The sequence below is a fragment of the Podarcis muralis genome, chromosome 8, assembly GCF_964188315.1.
Source record: "Podarcis muralis chromosome 8, rPodMur119.hap1.1, whole genome shotgun sequence".
In the NCBI taxonomy this organism is placed as follows: domain Eukaryota; kingdom Metazoa; phylum Chordata; class Lepidosauria; order Squamata; family Lacertidae; genus Podarcis; species Podarcis muralis.
This window is the reverse complement of record NC_135662.1, coordinates 64,405,254-64,422,499: the sequence shown is the minus strand read 5'-3', so window position 1 is coordinate 64,422,499 and position 17,246 is coordinate 64,405,254. Positions and strand designations below refer to the sequence as shown.

At 44.1% G+C, this 17,246-nt stretch overlaps 1 protein-coding gene across 3 annotated transcripts in view; it reads left to right on the top strand.

Annotated features, from left to right (window-relative positions):
- Nucleotides 1–17,246, top strand: part of FARS2 (phenylalanyl-tRNA synthetase 2, mitochondrial) — a 200,602-nt gene that overhangs the window by 4,967 nt on the left and 178,389 nt on the right. For 2 of the 3 annotated variants that reach the window (XM_077933307.1, XM_077933305.1), the window contains exon 2: nucleotides 587–638. The exons of the other annotated variant lie outside the window; for it this stretch is intronic. The gene's annotated coding sequence lies outside the window, so the exon portion shown is untranslated. The remainder of the gene's footprint in view (nucleotides 1–586; nucleotides 639–17,246) is intronic. 3 annotated transcript variants of the gene reach the window in all.

Sequence of the window (17,246 nt, the reverse complement as noted above, 5' to 3'; positions counted from 1 at the left end):
TAAGAACAGTTTCTGGTTAAGAACGGACCTCTGGAACAAATTAAGTACTTAACCCAAGGTACCACTGTAATTCATCTTAAAGGTAAAGGTAAAGGGACCCCTGACCATTAAGTCCAGTACCGGACGACTCTGGGGTTGCGGCGCTCATCTCGATTTACTTGCCGAGGGAGCCGGCGTTTGTCCGCAGACAGGTCATGTGGCCAGCATGACTAAGCCACTTCTGGTGAACCAGAGCAGCGCATGGAAATGCCTTAGTTTTTGCCAATTGGGAGACCAGGAATAAAATGAAAAGTTCAGGCTAGAACCACTACTAGTGTCGCAGCAAATAATTTAGGTTTGGAAATACAGTAATGGCCTGGGCCCAAAAAACTGGTCTCTGCAGCTTGCTCTGCACACCCAGTGTGAAGAAACCAAACAGAGTTTCTTAGAGCAGTCGCCAGCCCTTCCTTCACAGCAAACCTCTTTTCAGACTGAAGGCATTTAAAAAAGCAGCTTGTGATAGGTTCTGTGAACTATGAGTGTCCTCATTATAATGTGTTTTCCTGTTGTTGTTTCTCTCTCTGTCTGCCCTTTCCCTTTTTTACAGCTATCGTTTCAGCTGCTTATTACAGACTGATAAACTGCTGGGGCTCTTATAGGTAAGCCTAGAAACCATGCTTCTATTAATATGCTTTTTTTGGGTGGTGACAGTGGTGGCTTGGGAACATCTTATTTGGCACCTTAAGAAGAGCTCTGCTGGATCAGGCCACAAAGACCCATCTAGCCCAGCATCCTGTTCCCACAGAGGCCAACCAGATGTTCATTGGAAGTCCAAAAGCAGGACGTGAGGGCAATAGCATTCTCCCCATGTGTGATTCCCAGCAACTGGCATTCAGAGGCATAATACCTCCAACCAGGGAGGTAAAACATATCCATCATGTTTAGAAGCCATTGATAGCCTTGCCATAGAATCATATAGTTGTAGAGTTTGGAAGGGACCTCAAGGTCATCCAGTGCAACCCGCTGCAATGCAGGAATCTCAGCATTCAGTCTCCCATCCAATTTGAAACCATACCAGACCCTGTTTAGCTTTGCAAAATGCTAGCAGTTTTATTGTTGCACCCATGAATTTGTCTAATCCTCTTTTAAATCCATCCAAGTTGGTGGTTGTCACTGTCTTGTTTTCTACTGCTCCAGAGGCTAGGACCTGAACCAATTGATCTAAGTTACAAGAAAGGAGATTCTGACTAAACATTGGGAAGAACTTTCTGACAGTCAGAGCTGTTCGACAGTGGAACAGGCTCCCTTGAGAGGTTGTGGACTCTCCTTCTTTAGAGGGTTTTTTGTTTTTTTTAAAAAAATTATTTAGTTTTTAAAGTTTTACAGTCAATTATCAACAACCAACATAAAACAAGATTCCAAAGACTCTCCTGAACTTCCCTCCTCCCGTTTGTGGGTCTTTTTGTTAACCATTTCCTCCTGCATCTTTTATAATAATCCAAATCTTTTACATCTCCATTATATCCAAAATCCGACATTAAACTACAAGTGTCATTCCAATCCTACTAATGATTTTATCTGTTTACAATGGTTTTTAAGATAAATTATAAATTTCCCCCATTCCTTACCTTATTAAAATTTTGGTCTTCCTGATTTCTGATTCTTCTGGTCATTTTTGCCATTTTGGCATAATCCATCAACTTAATCTGCCATTCTTCTCTGTCTTCTTTCCATTTCTGGGTCATTAACATCCGAGCAGCTGTGGTCGCATTTATAAATATAGTGGTACCTCGGGATGCGAACGGGATCCGTTCCGGAGCCCTGTTCTCATCTTGAACAGAACATAAGACGCGACTGCGCATCTACATGTGCGCGGGCCGTGTTTTGCCACTTCCGTGCATGCATGTGACGTCATTTTGACTGTCTGCGCATGCGTGAGCGGTGAAACCCAGAAGTAATGCGCTCCGTTACTTCTGGGTCACCACGGAACGCAACCCGAAAATACTTATCCTGAAGCGTATTTATCCCGAGGTATGACTGTAGTCTTTTCTGCTCCATTGGGGTTTCAGCACCTAGAATTCCTAAAAGAAGGAGGTTTTGAAGCAGAGGTTGGATGGGCATCTGTCATGGATGCTTTAGCTGAGATTCCTGCATTGCAGGGGGTTGGACTTGATGACCCTTGGGGTCCCTTCCAATTCTATAATTCTATGATCATGCTTGCTGGGGTTGATCGGAATTGTATTTCACCAGTGGCCAGTGGGCTACTAGACCAGCTTTAGGGGCTTTAAACCATGTACATGTATGTTGGTATGAGTTGTGGTTCTGAACTGTTGTACCTGACTGTTGTAAAGCATGGGTCAGTTTCTACTGAGGACTGGTCGTGACCATGCATACTTCAAGTTACTCAGTGCAGTTATGGAGAATGGGAAAGAGCTTTTAGGTCCTTGAGCCTCTGGACTTCTGGTGACTCCAAGGGAAGAGTTAGCAGGACAGGAACCCAGTTTGGTCTTTTCCTTGCCTTCTATGTGAATTCAGGATAAATGAGCAATTTGAAGAGGATATAAAAACATTGCCATCTGGCATACTTAATAATAGTCTAAAGCTGTAGTAGCAGACTAATGAATTTGAACATAGTACCTGCAGAGATCATGGAACTGTGTGGATGGAGCAGCTGTTTCATTCTCTAGGGCATATTTGTAATATTGTCATACATTGCTTAAATTATTTTTTGCTATATGTCCTTTCAGTTTTATGACATAGCACTGTGCTTTTGGGGAGAGGGAGTGATAGCATGTGTTTCTCTGATATTCAGTTACTTGCAGTGATAGTTTTCATGCGTGCTTGAATAATCATCAACTTTCATGGCATTGTCGTTTATCTCCATTTAGTTATGCCTTTTTTTCAGCTTTTAAAAACAGAACAGAAAGTGTCAGCTTGTAGAAATATGTATGAAGATCAAAAGTAAACCCAGCATTCCAAGACAACAATGCCCAGTTACACCACAAAGAACTCATAACCCACCTACTTTCAGCAGCCAGAAACACCATAACCAGACACTGGAGAGACCTGTCAGGAGTAAGCATGGACCAATGGTACCAAATAGTATGGGAAACAGCCCTACTAGAAAAATTAACCAATAAAACTGAAACTGACACGGGGACAAACAGAAGAAGACACCTTCACCCCGGTATGGCTCCCCTTTATCACATACACAGCCCAACAGGACAATGACAATAATGTTAGAGAGGATAGGAGAGAACAGTAGGGCCAGGAACTACTCTGTATGAAGCAATCTTAACAAAGTACAGTTGTACCTTGAAGGCCAAATGCCTTGGCTCCCAAACAAATTAGCTCCCGAATGATCAAAACCCGGAAGTGAGTGTTCCGGTTTTCAAACAATTTTCGGAAGCTGAACGTCTGGCGCGGCTTCCACGGCTTTCGGTTGGCTGTAGGATGCTCCTGCAGCCAATCAGAAGCTGCGCTTTGATTTTTGAACGGTTCTGAGAATCGAACGGATTTCCCAGAACACATTCTGTTCAAAAACCAAGGTACCACTGTACACTTTTTCTATTAAGCTGGGAGTTGCTGAAACAAAGCTCACCTTTTGTTGCTTGTGTTTTTTTCCTAATGGGCATCATACTTTGCTAGCTATGTTAGACAATGTTCCTCAGGACTGGTCCAGAGTTCTTTGTAAAAATAACGTAGGTCAGTCTTATATACAGTGGTACCTCGGGTTACATACGCTTCAGGTTACATACACTTTAGGTTACAGACTCCACATACCCAGAAATAGTACCTCGGGTTAAGAACTTTGCTTCTGGATGAGAACAGGAATCTCACAGCGGCGGTGCAGAGGCAGCGGGAGGCCCCATTAGCTAAAGTGGTGTTTCAGGTTAAGAACAGTTTCAGGTTAAGAACGGACCTCCGGAACGAATTAAGTACGTAACCAGAGGTACCGCTGTATTACAATAAAAATACAAACAAATGCCACAACTACATAGGAGGCATATGTGTGTATAACTCTTAAGACACAATAGGAGAAGACAGCATGAAATTATGCATTTACAAATCCGACTATGGGAGATCAACAAACAATTCTTCACCCCATTCCTCCTCCCCCCCCCGAAAGCTTTTTGAAAAATATGTTTCCTAAAAGGTGTGAAACACACCTCATTGGGGAGGGAATTCCATGGGCACAAGACCACCAGGGTACACTGCTGGAAGCTTCTTGTAAGGAGTGTGGACCCAGTCACCATCAACATGGGAGGTGGGCAGTTGGGGTTGTGAAGTGCTAATTTGTCAGTTGCAACTTCCAGCCTTCTTGTTTTGTATTTTCATTCTTCGCATCAATACAGTGGTACCTCTGGTTACGTACTTAATTTGTTCCGGAGGTCCGTTCTTAACCTGAAACTGTTCTTAACCTGAAGCACCACTTTAGCTAATGGGGCCTCCCACTGCTGCCACGCTGCCAGAGCACAATTTCTGTTCTAATCCTGAAGCAAAGTTCTTAACCTGAGGTACTATTTCTGGGTTAGCGGAGTCTGTAACCTGAAGCGTATGTAACCTGAAGCGTATGTAACCCGAGGTACCACTGTAAGTTGTTGACCAAGTAGCTACATTTGATAATGCAAAATGGGTTTCTATTAAAAAAATGTGTCGGGCTGTGTTTTAAAACAAAACCTAACCAAGGGTTGAATAGCTTGAAGGAATAAAAGAAGTGGAAATGTGTATGTGTGTGAATTGGATATAAAATTTTAGAAGACATATTAATCTGGAATGTTATATCTAACATTGAGATGTCAAAATCAGATGAGTTCTCTGCAAAATAAAAAATGACTGAAACGAGCAATCTCTGTTAGTCAATAAATCATCCCTTCATAATAACAAAAAGAAGTATTTCAGTTTCCCCCTCATTAATTTCTCTGTAGGTGGTGGTTTGACATGACTGCATTGGAAGCAAGTTGAATGTAATAGAACTGAACACAAACAAGGCCTTAGTTCGGTCTGAATTTCTCACAGATCTGTGGTAATTCTGCCCCATAGCCTTGTCACGAGGCTTCAGTTTTCCACTTTCGCAAGGATCACTTCCAATTTTGTTCTTGAAAGGCACTGTTATGCTCACTCACCTTTATCTTATGGTATGTGCAAACGATAATACTGTTTTCCTAGATAAAAGTGGCTCTGTTGGGCGGATTTTCAGAAGTAGCTTCTTCAGTATAGGTTGGGCTAAAGGACCCTAAATATAAAGCTATTTTATTGCATGCCATATTGTTACCAGGGCACTTTAGTTCAAAGCTCTTATTGGAAAGGCTTAAATGTTCCTTGGTTCAGAATTTGCTTTGGATTGCGAACGGACATTTGTAGAAATGAGAGAACTTCAGCTCTGCAGGTTTGTACCTAAGAATATAAGAAGAATATTGAACTCAATGAGGCTTACTGCTGAGTAGACACATGCAGGTTAGCAGTGTTCGGAGAGTGTCTGATTGTTGTTGTTGGCACCCGTCTCTCTCTCAGGAGAGACAATGGAGTGCACCTCGTGGGGTGAAGTCAGACTACTGGAGAATCACAGCACCTGCTGCGGCTGTAGAGACCGGTAACTCATAACTGCTGCCTCCCGCATTGTTTTTGCTTTGTTAGCTGCACCAAAGTGACCTCCCTGAAGTGAAAGCCTGGGCAGTGTGTGTGGAGCTCCTGGGCTCCCCAGACGACAAGACCTCCCCTTGGCCTGGTTGATGTGGTCCCAAGGAAAGGAGAGCAATACGTTTGGCACCAGCTTGGGTGCAGGGGTTCCCGGAAGGAGGTGTACAAGGAGCCATCCAACCGTCTTAGGGTCTCCACTCTGACTTTGTGTAGGGTTTACTCCTTACTCTTTTCTTCTCCTGAAGATGTCCTGCAAGGCAGCAAGTAAATGTCTGATTGTATAACAGTGGTAAATCCGAGGAGAAGCCGGCTTTTTCATTGCTTGGATGGAAGACTCTTGGGAGCCCCTTGGCGCTTTCTGAAGGCAAAGTAGAATATAGTATGATAACACACACAGAGAAATACTCTGGAGGGGAGAGTACAGTGGTACCTTGGGTTACATACGCTTCAGGTTACATACGCTTCAGGTTACACACTCCGCTAACCCAGAAATAGTGCTTCAGGTTAAGAACTTTGCTTCAGGATAAGAACAGAAATCGGGCTCCGGCGGCGTGGCAGCAGCAGGAGGCCCCATTAGCTAAAGTGGTGCTTCAGGTTAAGAACAGTTTCAGGTTAAGAACGGACCTCCGGAACAAATTAAGTGCTTAACCCGAGGTACCACTGTATAGGTTAGAGAATTCTCTTTAATAGCCATTGTGGTTCCTGTCCAGATATTGCTGCTGGGCTCAAGGTTCGAAATTAGCAAGGCGCCGGGCACATTTTGCACCTAAAGAATTATCCATTTGCGAGCACCTCAAAAAGTCTGGGTGCCATTTTTTGCGCCTGGTTGGCACTCAAGGATTACTGAAATGTATGTGCTTTGAAGCCTTGAAGTATATGTTAAGGATAGACAATATGTTAAGGAGTCGAGTGTTTTGAAAACTGAACTATGGTACCAATAGTTTTATTGTAAACACCAAATTAAACATGTATTAACAATTTCTGCTTAAAATGTGGTATTAACAATGTGTCACATATGTGAATTGCGTATTAGTTCATGCTTATCAAAATAATAAATAAAAAGTGTTGCTGACGCACCCACCCCCCGTGGCGACCAGACATTCTGTTTTGACACCCACAACCCATCCCATTTCCTAACACTGGCTGGGCTACAATTCCCATCATCATTGGCCTTTGGCCATGGTGTCTGGGACTGATGGATGTTGTAGTCTATTGCATCTAGAGAACTGTAGTGACCATTCCAGAGCCTGTATGCTTCAACCACGTATTGCTGGGAATATGTAAACACTGGGAAGTGTTTTTAAAACAGCACCAAAGGGACTAGGCCTTTCTGATTTGCAACTGGTTGCACAAATACGTTCTCTCTGGGGAAATAGGTCTTGCAGGTGTCCCAGTAGCAGTGCTACTGGTGGAATGAAGGTCCTGTGCTTGCGGTGTCTCCATCTTTGGTCTTCCACACCATTCCATGCAAAAGTGCTCATTAGCTTATAGCAGGATCATGGGAGACAGGTGTTTATTTTATTTATTTATTTATTTTATTTATACCGCCCTTTATTTGTGCCTTTACTATTGATTTGTTACAAAACAATTAATTACAAAGCAATAACATCCCCACCAACAAACACATTTAAAAGTCTCTAGAATATTAATCAGCCAGAGGCCTGGTTGAAGAAGAACCTTTCCACCTGCCGCCTAAAAGTCTTTAAGGACGGCGCCAGATGAACCTCCCTGGGGAGAGCATTCCACAAATGAGGAGCCCCTGCAGAAAAGGCCTGTTCTCGGGTTGCCACCCTCCAGACCTCAATGGAGAAGTCACTCAAAGAAGGGCCTCAGATGATGAACACAGAGTTTGGGATGGTTTATATGGGGAGAGGCAGCCCTTGCAATATTGCGGTCCTGAGCTGTTTAAAGCTTTATAAGTCAAAACCGCACTTTGAATTGGGTCTGGAAGCTAGTTGGCAGCCAGTGCAGTTGGGCCAGGGTGGGTGTAATATTCTCAAACCGCCTTGCCCCAGTGAGCAGAGTGGCCTCTGAATGTAATACTGTGGTACCTCTGGTTGCAAATGAGATCCGTTCTGGAGGCCCATTCACAACATGAAAAGAGCGCAACCTGCAGCGGCGCGTCTGCACACGCGCGATTCGCCGCTTCTGCGCATGTGCGCGACGTCATTTTTGCACTTCTGCACATGCGTGAGCGACGAAAACCAGAAGTAACCCTTTCCAGTACTTCTGGGTCGCCGTGGGATGTAACCTGAAAGAACGTAACATGAAGCGGATGTAACATGAGGTTTGACTGTAGTGTAAAGGTCCTTTTCTCAGCTCATAGTGTGAACTAAGGAGTAGGGCTTTTGTTTGGTGGTGCTCTGACTTTGGAATTCTCCCTCCAGGCTGGTGCCAACATAAGCCTTTTCTGCACCAAGTTAAAGCTTGCTCTCTTTTCTATCTTGACATTTTTAAAGAGTTACGGTACATTTGTCTTTGGTTGCTTATTGGTGTTGATCCATTTTTAAATTGCTTTGTGGTTAATTTTGTTGTTTGTACTGTTGTTGTCATGTACTACCCTGGCTACTGTTTGAGTACAGGACAATTTAGATTTAAAAATAAATAAAACACCTATTTCGAAGATCGGGCATTCTCCTCCTGTGGGTGTTCGCTTCTGCAGAATCCTCTTAAGGTATGCTGTCTTAAGGTAATAAATAACTGCGCTGCTTGGGTAAGCAGTCACTGACCTTTTCAGCCCACTTTTACAAATTTGCAGAACAACAAGTGAGTCTTGTTTCACTTGCTTTCCTTTTATCAGCTGTGAAGCAACTTTCCACTTGTACAACTTTGTCTTCCATAGCAACTAGTGGGACCTAATGGCATGTCCAATTCTCTGCATCATGACTACTAACTCTATGAAATACGTTCATGCCAGAGAACCGGCTTCTGTGCATAGCAGGAAGAAGTAAAAATGAAGAATAATAAGGGAAGATCTAGCACTTGGCCTGCAGTACTTTTTGTTTTCCACAGAGGGGAGCTGCTAGAAGTAAAAATGTATAAAAAGTTGTAAGGTACTGTCTATATGAACAAGAATAACTACCCACTGCCGTGAGAAAAAAGTATACATTTCTTCCCGAACCCTGCATTCCACTACGCCATAGTTAGCAAGCTATAGCTCAGTGATAGCCAATGTGTTAACCTCCCAGGGTCTGTTGGTCTCCAACTTGCATCAGCCTCAGCCAGCATGCCTAATGGTTAGGGCTGGTCGGAGTTATATTTCACAATCTCTGGAGGATACCACGTTGGTTACCCCTGCTATAACTTATGTATGGAATTAGATTGCATGAGTACCTCCCTAGGGTTTCCTTAAGCAAAAGTGTCTGCCTCTATAAAAACAAGGATTTGGTACTCTTTAGATGAATTAATTTAAATGGGTGACCTAGACTTCCAGTAATGACCCTCAGGCTTATGGCAATCAGTGGAACCAGAATCTCTGTAAAATACTGTTTTTAACCATCACTTTTCTTGTTCCCAAGACGGCATTATGCCTAGAATTTTAGCACTCATTTTTGATGGAGGGCACAGAAGACCTAAACATTTTGAGAATCCAACTCAGAGGAAAAGGAATAAGGTGATTCTTTCCTCCACCTCCCCTTCTGTTTTCTAGGCGAGAGTATTTTCAACCAAGCATGCTCAAAATTCGGTTTTCAAACCTTGCGAAGGATTTGGTGGGGAGACAAATAAAAAACTCACTGCCAAACTCTTGAATAGGAGAAACAAAGCTTGAAATAGAGCAACTCTGCCGTCCTATTGTTTTAGAAATCTTGGTTTTCTTTCCAGTTGGTTTTCTGCTTTGTGAAACAGCTGCTTTCTTTTTCATTTAAAACAAAACAAAACACAGCTCTTCATCCAAAGGGGAAAACTGTGGTTTGTTTAAACTCTAGCTAGTGGACAAACCAGGATCAGAAAACACAATTGCCTAACAAGAGTTTACACAAGACACTGTTCCCTGAATTGACATAATGCAGAACCATTTGTTTTAAACAGTTTGCTTAAAGGGACCCGTGACCATTAGGTCCGCTCATGACCGACTCTGGGGTTGCGGCGCTCATCTCGCTTTATTGGCCGAGGGAGCCGGTGTACAGCTTCTGGGTCATGTGGCCAGCATGACTAAGCCGCTTCTGGCAAACCAGAGCAGCGCACAGAAATGCCGTTTACCTTCCCGCCGGAGCGGTACCTATTTATCTACTTGCATTTTGACGTGCTTTCGAACTGCTAGGTTGGCAGGAGCAAGGATCGAGCAATGGGAGCTCACCCCGTTGCAGGGATTCAAACCGCCGACCTTCTGATCGGCAAGTCCTAGGCTCTGTGGTTTAACCCACAGTGCCACCCACATCCCTGTACACAGACTTAGTCTGCGGGAAAATCACAAGGACCTACTGGCTAGTGCCAGTGATGTCTCTGGTGGCCATTCGTATGCTGCTTTCCTCCCACTCTTGTGTAGTTTTTGAAACCTTTAATTTTTTTTTAAATTGCATTTTTTCATCATTTTTACTGCCTGCCTGATAGAGACTGAGTACTCCCCACTGTACTTGGTGAGAGTACACTGCAACATGCTGAGAGTGTTCATTGAGCCTTGTTAGATTAAAAAGAAAACCCTGCCACACTGTTGAGCAGGACTCCTCCCCAGCCTGTTTCATGTGCTCAACCCTGTCCAAAGCGCGAAAGCACGTACGCTGTGTGTGTGTGTTAAAGGAAGAAAGAACAGCAGACAGGTGATCCCTTTGCAGCCTGTCTTCTTCTTCCCTGCGTCAAGGCTTCCCACTCCTGCATCCATCAGTGGAGATGCAGCAAATTGTATTACTAGCCCACATGGGGCCGGTACTGCTTTAGTACTAAGAGATATGTGAGAATTTCCTTCCCATCTGGAAAGGCCCAGTGCGGTTTTCTCTTTTTCTTCTCTTCCCTCTCTCGCTGCTTCTTCCGCTCGCTGCATTCATTTGATCTTGGCTATTTTATTCTTGCTTTCCATTTCAGAACCCATTATAAAGAAGCTTCGGAGCCTGGGTTAGGAATTTGATTCTGAAGTATGCCAAAGACTGCGGTTCCCTTAATGTTTATAAAAGAAAAAGAAACAAAATAATAATAATCATAACCCCCCTTTTCATGTTTTTGTCTTAATACCTTAAAAGGAACCCAAAGTGTATTGTCTCTGCCTTGTATGAACTCTTGAAGTGTAAAGGAATTGCCTGAGCTTCATTTTTTGAAAGAGATTTTATTTCCCCCCGAGATAATTTAAGGTGACATCTTTGCCCAGTTTGTTATAGCCTGCTGCACAAGTTGTTTGTTCTAATCCCTCAGCCTATCATAAATCTCCCAAGGCAGTGTGAATGGCCAGCAAATCTTGAGATGCCTTGTTTAAAGAGATATACCAGGCTACAGGTATCTGGACCCCCACTGACAAATTCCAGTGTTGAATCTCCACCCCCTCCAAATGTATTGGGATGCTCACCATCTGGTGGAACGTTGTCATGTTGTGAGTTTCTCTGTCCTCAAAAGTAGCTGCCTTTTTTTGCTAAGTGGGATAGTGGTAGCATCCCCAAGTTGATGCTGTCTGATATAGCACCATCAATGGGAAATGGAATGGGAAATCCTGCTCTCTGTGGCTATAGGAATGTATAACTTTGGCCACAGTGCCACCCACATCCCGTTGCTCTGTCCCAGCTCCTGCCAACCTAGCCATTCAAAAGCATGCCAGTGCAAATAGATAAATAGGTTCCACTGCAACAGGAAGGTAAACGGCGTTGCCATGTGCTCTGGCTTCTGTCACAGTGTTCCGTTACGCCAGAAGTGGTTTAGTCATGCTGGCCACATGACCTGGAAAGCTGTCTGTGGACAAATGTCGGCTCCCTTGGCCTAAAAAGCGAGATGAGCGCTGCACCCCATAGTTGCCTTTGGCTGGACTTAACCGTTCAGGGGTCCTTTACCTTTACCTTTACCATAGAGGATCTCCTCAGGGTCCTATCTTCACAGTTATGGATCTTCTCAGTTTTGTGCCCCCTCAGCTTGACACCCTTTGAGGGGGGCACCCACACCACCCTAAATCCTGCACTTACAGCTCTAAGCACTCTTAACAAATGACAGCTCCCAGAATATTTTGGGGGAAGCTGTGACTCTTTAAAGTGGTATCATAGCGCTTCAAATGTGTGGTATGAATGCGGTCTGTGACTGCCGCAGTCTTTCCTGCCCTGTTAAGCTATCAGCTGTGTTTTACCTGCAGGAGAGAGGAACTTTCCAGAGAACCTGTGCTTCCTGCGGTTTCAGACATTTGTGAAAACAATGTTGGATAACAAGTATATAAGGAGCAAGAGTGATTTGGCCCTGCATCCTTCAACTCTGCCCTAGGTTGGCCTATCAGCTTCTGGGATTTGGAACTACTTAGTAAAAATGTGTAGGCCAGAAGCCTACTTTGCCAGGAGGCCATAAGCTTCATGCTCCCCTCCACCATTTGCAATGTTTAGTGACACTAGAAATCATTTCAGATGGAACAGGCAGAATGCAAAGGCTTGTTTGTGCTCATACTGTGTTTATTTTGGAAGGTAATGTCTGCTTCAGAAGTAACATATGTTCTATGCTATATGGCAGTTGCCATGACAACTTTTTTTTTTTTAAAGGCAGCAGGGAGAATAGCCAGATAGAGTTTTCATAATAAATGGCTGACATATGATTTCAGTAATATATACATGGGAGCGTATGGAAGGAATTAAATTTTTGTGTAACTCCTGATTTTGGGGGCAATTTCTCCCCCACCCCTCACCCCTGAGAAGCAGATATGCTTACATGGAAAAGTTACCCATTTAGACTTTATAGACTAGCAATTGTATAACTGGCTCAAATAATGGCAGGCTTTAAAATCACTGTAGCTTAGCGACAGAGCTCCTGCCTTGCATATAGAAGGCTCCAAGTTCGTCTCCAGGTACAGTGGTACCTCGGGTTACATACGCTTCAGGTTACATATGCTTCAGGTTAACTCTGCTAACCCAGAAATAGTGCTTCAGGTTAAGAACTTTGCTTCAGGATGAGAACAGAAATCGTGCTCCAGCGGCGTGGCAGCAGCAGGAGGCCCCATTAGCTAAAGTGGTTCTTCAGGTTAAGAACAGTTTCAGGTTAAGTACGGACCTCCGGAAAGAATTAAGTACTTAACCTGAGGTACCACTGTATAGCCTGGGAATGTCTTCTGCGAGCTGCTGCCAGTGCGAGTAGGCAGTGCTGACTTTGGCAGTCTGACTCAGCAGAAGGCAGCCTCCTATGTTCCTGTGAAAATGTGGAGAAGATTTAAGAGTAATATTAAAGCAGACTGTATTGTCCAAGAACTTGTGCCACAATCAAATGACTGCCCTTTTTTAACGTGCCTCGGGAACCTTGCTTTTTCCTAGACCTTTTCCCAAGTGCTGCAGTGCACTAAGAGCTGGCAATATAATGTTTTTGGATTTCTGGCAGCTGGTGCTGTGTGAAGAGGTGGTTGTGTCCAGGACTGCAACACACACACTGCAGTTTTAGTAACCTGCACTGATGGTTTTATTCAGTGTTCGAAATTAGCCAGGCGCCAGATGCATTTTGCACCTGGCTATCGGCCACTTGCGACCAAGTGAAGATGCCTGGGCACCAGGATGGCACCTGACGTCTCCTCCATCTGGAGGTGCATCCCTGGGGATCCCTGGATCTTGACTGTTTTCACGCACTAGCAACACACCCTGTCGAAATCTATCTGTTAATCTGCACAATCAGAATGAATTTCAGGAACCAAGATGCTTTTTATGTGCAGCCTGAGTAGGGAAAGACATTATAGTTAATTGTTGTAGCTAATCTTTACTTACCCCACCACACTGCCCTGCTCACAGTTGTGAAGATTATCCCTACGTTATGAATGGTCTGTGTCGCCATTGAGAAAAAGAGGTCAGAACAGGCTAGTATATATGTGGACTGTCCCTGGATCAAGTGACTTTTCTTCTTTAAGTTCTCAAAGTTCTTAACCTAGCTCAAAGTTGTCATCTGAACTAGCCAGATGTTTAGCTGATAATCAATCACAGTCAGTCAGTCATTAAAAAAAGAAGACTAGAGCCATCTTGCCCCAAAGTGGCAACTAGACATTCTATTTTGGCGACTGCAACCATATTGCGCCTGGCTTATATATCTGGGTTTCTAACACTGGTTTTCCTGTCTATCTGGAATACAGTGGAACCTTGGTTCTTGAACAGCTTAGTTGACGAACAAATCGGCTCCTGAATGCTCAAAACCCAGAAGTAAGTGTTCTGGTTTCCGAATGTTTTTTGGAAGCCGAATGTCTGATGCAGCAGTTGTCGGCTGTTGTTTCCGGGGCACCTGTGCCAATCAGAATCCGTGCCTTGGTTTTCGAATGTTTTGGAAGTCGAACCGACTTCCGGAACGGATTATGTTCGAGAACCAGGGTACTGCTGTATTGCCTTTTTAGTTATATACATCCTAGAGATTATGCAGACACAGACAGGTTATGAAAGTGACACATAGCACACTGAAGGTGTGCTAGCGCATAAGAGACAGGATCCTTGCGGTAAGGTGATGTATGAGGGCAGAGTGCTCACAGTATTACATGGGTGGATACTTTGCTTGTTTCTGTACTTCTTTGTACACATTTGCAACTGAAAGAACTTTGCTTACATTTGTTGTTTGTAACGCTTCATGAAAATAATTTTTTTAATTGTTTAAAAAAGAAGGGTGAGCTGATGAAAAAGAAAAGACTGCATCTCAGTAGGTGTTCTTCTACATTGGAGAACCAAAGCCTCCTGGCAGATGAAAGTCAAAGCATTTTAAGGGTAGAAAATATACTCTGAAGATCCTTTGCCAGTCACAGTGGTGAATACAGTGCTTAATGAACCATTGAAATGACTACCATAAAGTGGTTTCTTGCAGCTTGGGGCTGTTCCCATGTTCACCCAACTGAAGATCTCTACTCCATCCTGCAAAGAGCATTTTTGGCTCGGAGTGGGCGAGAACTTGTTCTTACACCAAATTTAACAATGGAGATATTGGTCCTGTTAACTAGGGCACATTAAAAAAGCAACAACCCAGCAGATCTGGAGTGCTTGCTGGATTTATTGCTATAATCACCCTTGTGTGGAGATATCTTTGGCATATAATGGGAGACTGCCGTGGCCTATTCAGTAGGTGTCTCGGTTAATCTCATTATATTCCTTAGGGAATGGTATTTCATTATTTCTTACTGTTTAAAATGTAATACCTTTCTTAGTACTTGAGATCTGCAGCTGTCAAGCCATTCCTGTCCATCTCAGAGGGTCACCGTTGGCGGGTAATGAAGGTCTTGTCACCGAATAACAGTAACAGAACTGTTAAGATATCTGGCCTCTTATTGGTGGACTGCAAATGTCTTTTGACAGCCAGGAGGCAAGTGGTGCTGAACCAATGCTAGCCCTATATCTTTGGCATGGGCTGGGCACCCTTTCAGTTTTGATCCTCCAGGAAACCAAATTAAATCTGTGTTTCTTTCTCTCTTCATATTGTATATTCCTTTTGAGAAACTTGTGTCCCATTGATGGTCTCTGTTGCTATTTACAATGACTTTTGTTAGCAGTATCTGCTACTGCGGTGGGAGTGCATTTCCCCGGCTTTCCATGTTTGTTTTAACCATGGTTGAGTTAGTACCAGTGCTAACCATGGTTTAGTGGTGTCCAGGTTCCAAATCCACTAACAATTAAAGTATAAAAGTCTGGGTTTTAAGGGAACTGGGTTAGTGCACATGTAGCTGTAAAACCATGGTTACTGCTGACAAGGAGAGGGAGGCTCCCTCTTGGCCTTGCTGATGGAAAGGAAAGCAATATGTTTGGCACCAACTTGACTGCAGGAGTTGTTGGAAGGGGGAATACAAGGCTCTACTCCAGATTTGTGTAGGGTTTACTCCTTCTCCTTTTCTTCTCCCGAAGATAGCTCCCAAGGCAGCAGAGATTTCAGATCAGAGTTTTCCTTCTCCTAGATGGGCTATCTTCCCAGCTTGATGATCCCTATCTGCCCCTCACTTTCCTGTACAGCGCATGCAGAAACTGCCTTCTTGGCCGTTAGACCCACCATTGATTTTGTTTGCTCAATCCACTGGAGCCTGTCTTTGCATGTAGGGGAAGCCCCTAACTCACCAAGAGTTTGTGACCCATCGGCTACCCTCATCTGGTTCAGTCAACCTGTCAAAGCCATTCCCAGGGTGTGGCTGTTGTCACATGCCGACAGCTTCTCGGAGCCGTGGGTGAGAGCTGAGTGCACGGTGGAGACCAAAGGTGGACAATGGCGGGTCCCCCACCAGAGGTACAACCCCACTCTTAAAACCCCATACACCCCGTTTTGTTAAGGGCCTTGTATAATAATAGAATAACCTTGAATTATGTGCTGGCAATAGTTAGTCCCCCATCAGTGGTCTAAATGTTGCTGTCGCTTTGCTGCTTTCTCTAATTATTGCAGCTGATGTTCATGCGCTGTTCCAATTGTGTAGAATGACCGCCCTTAAAAATAACGACACTGTTTTGTAGCCCAGCTTGACCCATGCCGATGTTCTAAACAAACAGATCTGCCGAGAGGGAGGAGCGCAGAGGGAATTTTCATCTTTCATACCTTCACAATGAGGTATGGTTATGAGAATAAGCAGATGGGGAGGACACGTTTTTTGGCATTCACCAGTAAGCCTACAACACCTCCAGGTGGCACTATGAAAATGGCATTGCTGTGGCATTGCTCCCGTTTTTATTTTATTTTATTCCACTAAGACTACTGTGTCACCTGTCTCCGTACTCGTTTAGAGCCATCTGCTGGCTTTATTTGCTGCCTCCCTCCCTCATAGTGCTGGCACAATAAGACTTGGTCATTGGCCGGAATATTAAAAACAATGATCATTTTGGCTTTCGGATGGCCAGTGCCAAAAAAATATCTAAAAGTCAGAAACTTTGTTGATGCATTAGGATGTGGATCTGAGGAATCATTTGAGCTGTGCACAGCTGCTGCCGTCTTGTTCGTAGGAAAGTACCTTGTTTGTGGGAGAACTGCCATGTCACATTGTTCCTACTTAAGGAGCTGACAGTGTACACAGATGGCTTGTGTATGCTGCTCCTGGAGGGGTGGGTGGGTGTACGTACACACAAACTCTCTCTCACACACAGCACTAAAACAAATACATACTGTAATACCCCAATAATAAACTCTAGTTCACAGCTTTATTAGTATATACACAAGCTTTTTTTGGGTTCCACAATCAAAACATTTAAATTGCGCAGTGCCTGTGTACTACTTACATTAGGGACGCAGGTGGCGCTGTGGTCTAAACCACTGAGCCTCTTGGGCTTGCCAATCAGAAGGTCAGCGGTTCGAATCCATGCAGCGGGGTGAGCTCCTGTTGCTCTGTCCCAGCTCCTTCCAACCTAGCAGTTTGAAAGCATGCCAGTGCAAGTAGATAAATAGGTACCACTGCGGCGGGAAGGGAAACAACGTTTCCGTGCGCCCTGGTTTCCATCATGGTGTTCTGTTGCGCCAGAAGCAGTTTAGTCATGCTGGCCACTTGACCCGGAAAGCTGTCTGAGGACAAACACTGGCTCCCTTGGCCTGAAAGCAAC